Below are 7,120 nucleotides of genomic sequence, written 5' to 3'. Positions count from 1 at the left end.
CAAATTCTATGATTGTCTTTTCTAGATCTGTGAAGAATATTTCTGGTATTTTGATTGGAATTGAATTAAACATGTAGATTAATTTGGGTAGAATTGTCATTTTTATTATATTAATTCTTCCAATCCAGGATTATGGGATGTCCTTCCACTTTTTAATGTCATTTTCAATTTCTCTATTTAGCTTCTCATAGTTTTCCTTGTGGAGGTCTTTAACTTCTTTGGTTAGATTTATTCTTAAGTATCTTATACTTTTTGTGGTATTGGTAAATGGAATAACTTTTTAAAGTCCTATCTCAGTCTGCCTGTTGTTCATACATAGAAATGCTATAGATTTCTGTATATTGATTTTGTATCCTGCAACTTTACTGTATTCATGTATTTCCAAAATTTTTTCATGGAAACCAGTGGGTCATCTATGTATGAAGTCTTGTCATCTGCTAATAGACAGTTTCACCTCTTCTTTTCCTATTTGAGTATCTTTTATTTTTTCCTCTTTTCTGATTGTGTCGGCGAGGACTTCCAGTACTATATTGAAAAGGAGTGGAGAAAGTGGACATCCTTGTCTTGTACCCGTTTTTAGTAGGAAAGTTTTCAGCTTTTCGTCATTCAGGATGATGTTCGCTATTGGTTTTTCATAGATAAATTTTATTGTGTTGAGAAGTGACCATTTTATGCTGATTTTTCTGAGAGTCTTGATCATGAAGAGATGTATCTTATCAAACACTTTTTCTTCATTAATTGATATGATCATATGATTTTTATCTTTCTTCCTTTTAATATGGTGTATTACATTTATGATTTTGCATATGTTGAATGAACCTTGCATTTCTGGAATAAAGTCTACCTTGTCATGATCTATAATCTTTTTTATAAGTTTTTGGATACGATTTGCTAGTGTCTTGTTGAGAATCTTTGCATCTATATTCATCAGAGTTATGGGTCTATAATTTTCCTTCCTGGTCCTGTCCTTATCTGTTTAAAGGATAGGGGCGATTGAGGCTTCATAGAATGGGTTAGGGAGGGAGTCCCCCCTTTCGATACTAACTCTTCTTGGAAAGTTTTGTACAATTCAGAGGTGAAGCTATCAGGGCCAGGGCTTTTCTAGTTGGGAGGTTGTTTATTACTGATTCAGTCTCCTGATTTGTTATGGGCCTATTCAGGGTTTCTACATCTTCCTGGCTCAATCTTAGTAGATTATATGTGCCCATCTCATCCAGGTTTTCTTGTTTCTTGGCATGTAGATTTTCATAGTATCCTCTAATGATCTTCAGCATGGTCTAATCGACTTTTAATACTTTTTTTTTTTAGAGGTTTTCGCTATAGGGTGCGTGCGCTCGCCAGACAGACAGAGACAGACATAGAGACAGAAAGCAAGAAATCACCCCCCAGGGGGGATAGTCACACTGCAATCCCTTCTCCTCCATTCTCCTCTCGGGATCTTGGGCACGCATGCACACGCACCCGGCGTGAGTTCTAAGCCACCGGGTCCGGGATGCGAACCACGGTCGACTACGTGGGAATCCAGCGACATAGCCATTACGCTAACTGCTGGTTCCCGACTTTTAATACTTTTAAGAGAGTTTTTGATTTCCTGTATTACAGACTTCATCTCTATTAGTTACATCTGACTCTTTCTCATAGTATCCATTTCTTCTTTAATATAGTAGAAGAACTTCCTAATCTCCTGTAGTTTGTCTCTTTTCTCTTCCAACTCATAGAATTTGTTCACCATGAATGTCCTAAATTCTTTCTCTGACATTTTGGTAAAGTCCTCTGTTTTTAGGAGAGATAGAGAGGAGTTATCTATTCTTTTGATGGAGACATAGTTCCAGGTTTATTCAGACCTGAGGCTCTTCTTCTACTTTTAGCCATTGGAAGACATATTCACTTTTGAATACCTCTTAAGAGAACATCCCTTTGACTAGGAGCAAGTGTGTTTCTCTTTTGCTGTGAATTGATATGTGTGGAAGTATCTCTTCTCTTATTTTTAGCAAAGTGGTCTCAAGAGATGCACTCTATTCAGGTGTCTCAAGAGCAGTATCTCCTTATTCACAGGTGGTTCAGTATAGGAGAGGATCTAAGGGAACCTTCTAGTAGTAGAGAATTTCAGAACTGTGATTCTATACCTGTCTAGTCCCTCTGGCAGGGAGGTTGATGAGGAAGATAGGATAATATAAGAAGAAAGAAAAGAGTACAGAGGAGAATAAAGAAAAAGTCGTGTGCTGCACATTAGCAGCATGCGATTTCGCCAGGGGCCTAAAGATGAAACTGGAGCTCCTTTGCAGAGCAAGGGCCAGTCTGTGGGGCAAGGAAGAGGAAAGTATTAACAAAACAAATAGGAAGAGCAAAGAAAAAAAATGAAACCCTGCTTACCTGTCTAAGGGATTGGGTCCTAGTCCTGGGAGCCTGGAACTGGAGCTCTACTGCAGAGCAAAGGCCAGTCTGTCTAGGGAGTTGGGCCCTATTCCTGGGAGCCTGGAATTTGGGCAGGGGGCAGTGTTGCCTCTGCCTCAATGTCCCTTGCAGGCCAGGGGTCTAGAGATGAAACTGGAGCTCTCCTGCAGAGCAAGGAGCAGTCTGTCTAGGGAGTTGGGTCCTACTCTTGGGAACCTAGAAGTGGGGCGTGGGGCAGTGTTGTCCCTGACTCAATGTCCCTTGCAGGCTAGGGGCCTAGCGATGGAACTTATCACAAGTAGTTTTATAGTTTGAAGTCTTAGGTATAGAACTTTGATTCATTTGAGTTGATTATTGTTAGTGGTGAGAGATAGGGGACTAATTTAATCTTTCTGTAGGCAGACACCCAGTTTTTCCAGCACCATTTGCTGAAGAGATTTTCTTTTCCCCACTGGGTTGTCTGGTTCCTTTTGTCAAAAACTACTTGGGGGGACCAGCAGTTAGCGTAATGACTATGTCGCTGGACTCCCACGTAGTCGACCGCGGTTCAAGTCCCGGATCCGATGGCTTAAGCTCATGCCTGGCGCGTGTGCGTGTGTGCCCAAGATCCCGAGAGGAGAATGGAAGAGAAGGGATTGCGGCATGGCCATGCTCCCTCGGGGTTGATTTCTCGCTTTCTGTCTCTCTGTCTCTCTCTGTCTGTCTGGCAAGTGCACATGCCCTATAGCAAAAACCTCTCCAAGAAAAAGGAAAAAAAACTACTTGGGACCAGCAGTTAGTGTAATGGCTATGTCGCTAGACTCCCATGTAGTTGACTGCGGTTCGAGTCCCGGACCCAGTGGCTTAAACTCACGCCGGGCGTGTGTGCGTACATGCCCATGATCCAGAGAGGAGAATGGAGGAGAAGGGATTGCATCGTGGCCATCCCCCCTGGGGGGTGATTTCTTGCTTTCTGTCTCTCTGTCTCTCTCTGTCTCTGGAGAGCGCATGCACCCTATAGCAAAAGCCTCTCAAAAAAAAAAAAGAAAAGAAAAGAAAAGAAAAAACTACTTGCCTATGTATTTTGGGGTTTATTTCAGAGTACTCTATTCTGTTTCACTGGTCTACATGCCTGTTCTTGTGCGAATACCATGCTTTTACTTTTTATTAGCACAGCTTTGTAATATATTCTGAGGTCAGAAAGTGAGATGCCTTCTACTTTATTCTTTTTCAACAACATTTCTTTGGTGATATGGAGTCTCTTATGATTCCAGACAAATATTTTTGACAATTTTTTTCTATGACTTTGAGGAATATTGCCCCTTTCCACCAAGGCAGGTTAGATGAACCCTGAGTGGGAGTGGCTGCAGATTTAGAAAGACACACAGACAGACACACAAGTAGAGAAAAGTGGAGTCAGGTGGTCCTGGTGTCTCTAATAGAGAACACTGTGACCATGAGTCATTCCCAGGTTTATTCATTTATAGGGCAATGGGGAGGGAGAAGAAGTTAAAGCCAGGTGTCTTCTATTATTGACTGCAGCTGTGGTGCATCTTGCATTCCCATTGTTCTAAATAAGCTCCATCAGGCCTTCTCTTTCTAAAACATAGTTTCCATTAGCCTCTTGCTGTGCAAAATCAGCCCAAGTGAGCAAGCCTGTACTCTGCTAGTCTTTAAGGGCCACAATTGTTCAATTTAGATTTGGTTACTCCCTATAGAGCATCTCTGGTAGTTAGGTCAGAATTGCTTTAAATTTGTAGATTAACTTGGGTAGGATTAACATTTTAACTATATTATTTTTTCCAAACTGAAGACATGGGATATTTTTCACTTTTTTTGTATCATTTTACTGTTTTTTTTTTTTTAATTTTTCTTTTTACTACTTTTATTCTTGCTTACTCTTCTTATAAAAGTAGGTTCATTTCATTTATTGTTGTGACGTTAACAGACTTGTTTCATCTGGAAACTCATGTCCTTCACTTCTGGAAAAAAATTTTTTAAAAATTTCTTCAACCATTTATTCTCATTTATTTTCTATTTTATTTCTGGACATCATACTATTGAATATAAATTGAATTTTTAAAATCCAGTTTAAAAATGTTTTATCTTTGGGAACCAGTAGTTAGCATAATGGCTGTCGCTGGACTCCCACGTAGTCGATCGCGGTTCGCGCCCCCGACCCGGTGGCTTAAACTCACACTGGGTGCGTGTGCGTGTGTGCCCAAGATCCCGAGAGGAGAATGGAGGAGAAGGGATTGCGGCATGACCATCCCCCCCAGGGGGTGATTTCTCGCTTTCTGTCTCTCTGTCTCTCTCTGTCTGTGTGGCGAGCGCACGTGCCCTATAGCGAAAAACCTCTCCCAATAGAAAAAAAAGTTTTATCTTTCATTGCTTATATCTTTTTTTTTTTTTGGAGAGGTTTTTTTATTTTTTATTTTTTATTTTATATTTTTATATTTCAATTTTTCTATTGAGTTTTTTTCTCTTATTTATTTAACATTTGACTATTATAGAGTTTATGTCATTATATACTGTTATTTTTTTAATTTTCCAGAGAGCATGTGCACTTGCAAGAAGTAGAAAGAGAGAAAGAGAGAGAGAGAGAGAGAGAGAGAGAAACAGCAAATCCCCAAATTCTAGGGACCTAAAGAAAGTATGGTTTATTTATCACTTATGCTTTATATTAATTGAAGTTTGGCTAGAGCATCTATTCTGTGTCTTTTTCACTCCAGAATCTAGGCTTATGGAAAAGCCTCATTCAGGAGCCTTGTCAGTTGTGAGGAAAGAGGTAAAGAGAATGTGATAAGGCATGCACTTACTTTTGAAGTTTCTTCCAGGAACTGGTAAAAGATTATTTCTGTTCAAATTTCTCTTGTCAAAGCAAGTTGTGTGACCACACATAACTCCAAAAGAAATGGGTAAGTACATTCCTACTACATGCCCAGAAGGAGAAAGGGCCAGAATATTTATGAATGGTCTTAAAGACTAATGATATTTGGGGCCAGTAGGTGGTGTGGTGGTTGGGTGTGCTGGATTCTCACATGACCCACTGTAGTTTGAGTTCCAGTCTCTCTCTCTGGTCAAGTTAAAATAAATAAATAATAAATAAATAAAGTGAAATAAAATGATTCTTAAAAAAAAAAGAAAAAAAAAAAGGAAGAAGACTAATGCTATCTGATCTGATTGTGCTCGGCCCTAGGGAGCGCTTTAAAGTTTATGCTATCTTGTCAGCTTTCCAGAAAGTACTCACACCTAAGATTTTCCTTGTCTTTAGCCTCCAGTATTCTTTAGCATCTGATATTCTTTGCAGTGGGAAAGTAATAGAATTTTCATTCACTTTGTGCTTTCTCATCCACTTTTCCTCTCAGTGTATGGAAAGTATTAGTGTAGTTTTAAAAGTTATATTTGATTGTACTTAATAGCTTCACCAACAGTTAACTTAACCCTCTTATAAGTTCCTTATAAAGGGAATCTCTCTCACTTATATACCATTTAATTACATTAACAAGACACTTTAACAGAGAATTATTTCCCAAACTGATAAATATTAATTATCTGGAAAGTTCTAATTTCAGTTTTTAAAGAATTTGAGGTTTTGATCTTTTAAAATCTGTTGTGAAGGAATTTCTACTTAATCATTGCCACTAGGCACTCCGTTTGTACTTCTAGATACATCTGTTACTTAACAGATGACTTAGCATAACAAAATAATTCATCTCTTTTGGCCCAATAAATCTTCCTTTTGAGAAGTTAGAATGATTTAAGAAACTAAAAAGTTATGGATATCAGTATGTTCCTTATAAACTGAAAAGTGACTTAAATATTCGAAGGCAGTAGATTATATTACTTTTTGGTATACAAAGTCATTCATAAGTACTGAACAGCTTTCCATGAAGTTTTAATAATTATACTTCAGGTAGACTCCAAACTTTAGCTTCCTGTGGGGATCCAGTGCCTGACTTCATGATAGTAGAAATAATAGATAAGTCTGATACATATGACTCTATGTAGATCTCTACTGAAACCTGTTACAGAAGGTTCCTGTGATAAATATGAAACATCCAGGAAGGAAAGAAGCTACTTTCATCTGATTATTAATACTAAGACTTATCTATAGGCGATGGTTATAATTGTCCTCTTTTCTAAAAAAAAGAGAATTATTTTATTTTATTCATCATTACTATTGTTATTTTGTTAGAATTTTGCTATAGGGTGTGTGCACATACTGGAGAGACAGAGAGACAGAATGCAAGAACCCCCCACCCCCACCCCAGGTGGGAGAGCCACACCACAATCCTTTCTCCTCCATTCTCCTCTTGGGATTTTGGGTATGCTTGCACATGTACCCAGCATGAGTTTTAAGTCACCAGGTCCAGGACTTGACCCATGGATGACTACATGGGAGTCCAGTGAGTTAGCCATTGTGTCATCTGATGATCCCCATCATTATTATTTTTAAAATATGATCAGAGAGAGAAGAAAAGCAAGAAAGCAAGCCAACAAGTCTGGGACTGGAACTGTGGTCAACCATGTGGGCCAGTTGTACTTCTTTTAAGCATTTTTACTTTCTCTAAGAAACCCCAAAGCTTAGTCACTATTATCTTAGATTGTGCTTGTAGAACTAAAAGATTTACAGATTTTCTTTCTTTCTTTGTTTTTCTTTTGAGAAGTTTTTGCTATAGGGCACGTGTGCTCATCAGAAAGACAGAGAGAGATAGAGAGACAGAGAGATAGAAAGTGACAAATC

This window comes from Tupaia chinensis, unplaced genomic scaffold (genome assembly GCF_000334495.1).
Source record: "Tupaia chinensis unplaced genomic scaffold, TupChi_1.0 Scaffold143675_1, whole genome shotgun sequence".
In the NCBI taxonomy this organism is placed as follows: domain Eukaryota; kingdom Metazoa; phylum Chordata; class Mammalia; order Scandentia; family Tupaiidae; genus Tupaia; species Tupaia belangeri.
Note: the sequence above shows the minus strand (reverse complement) of the source record.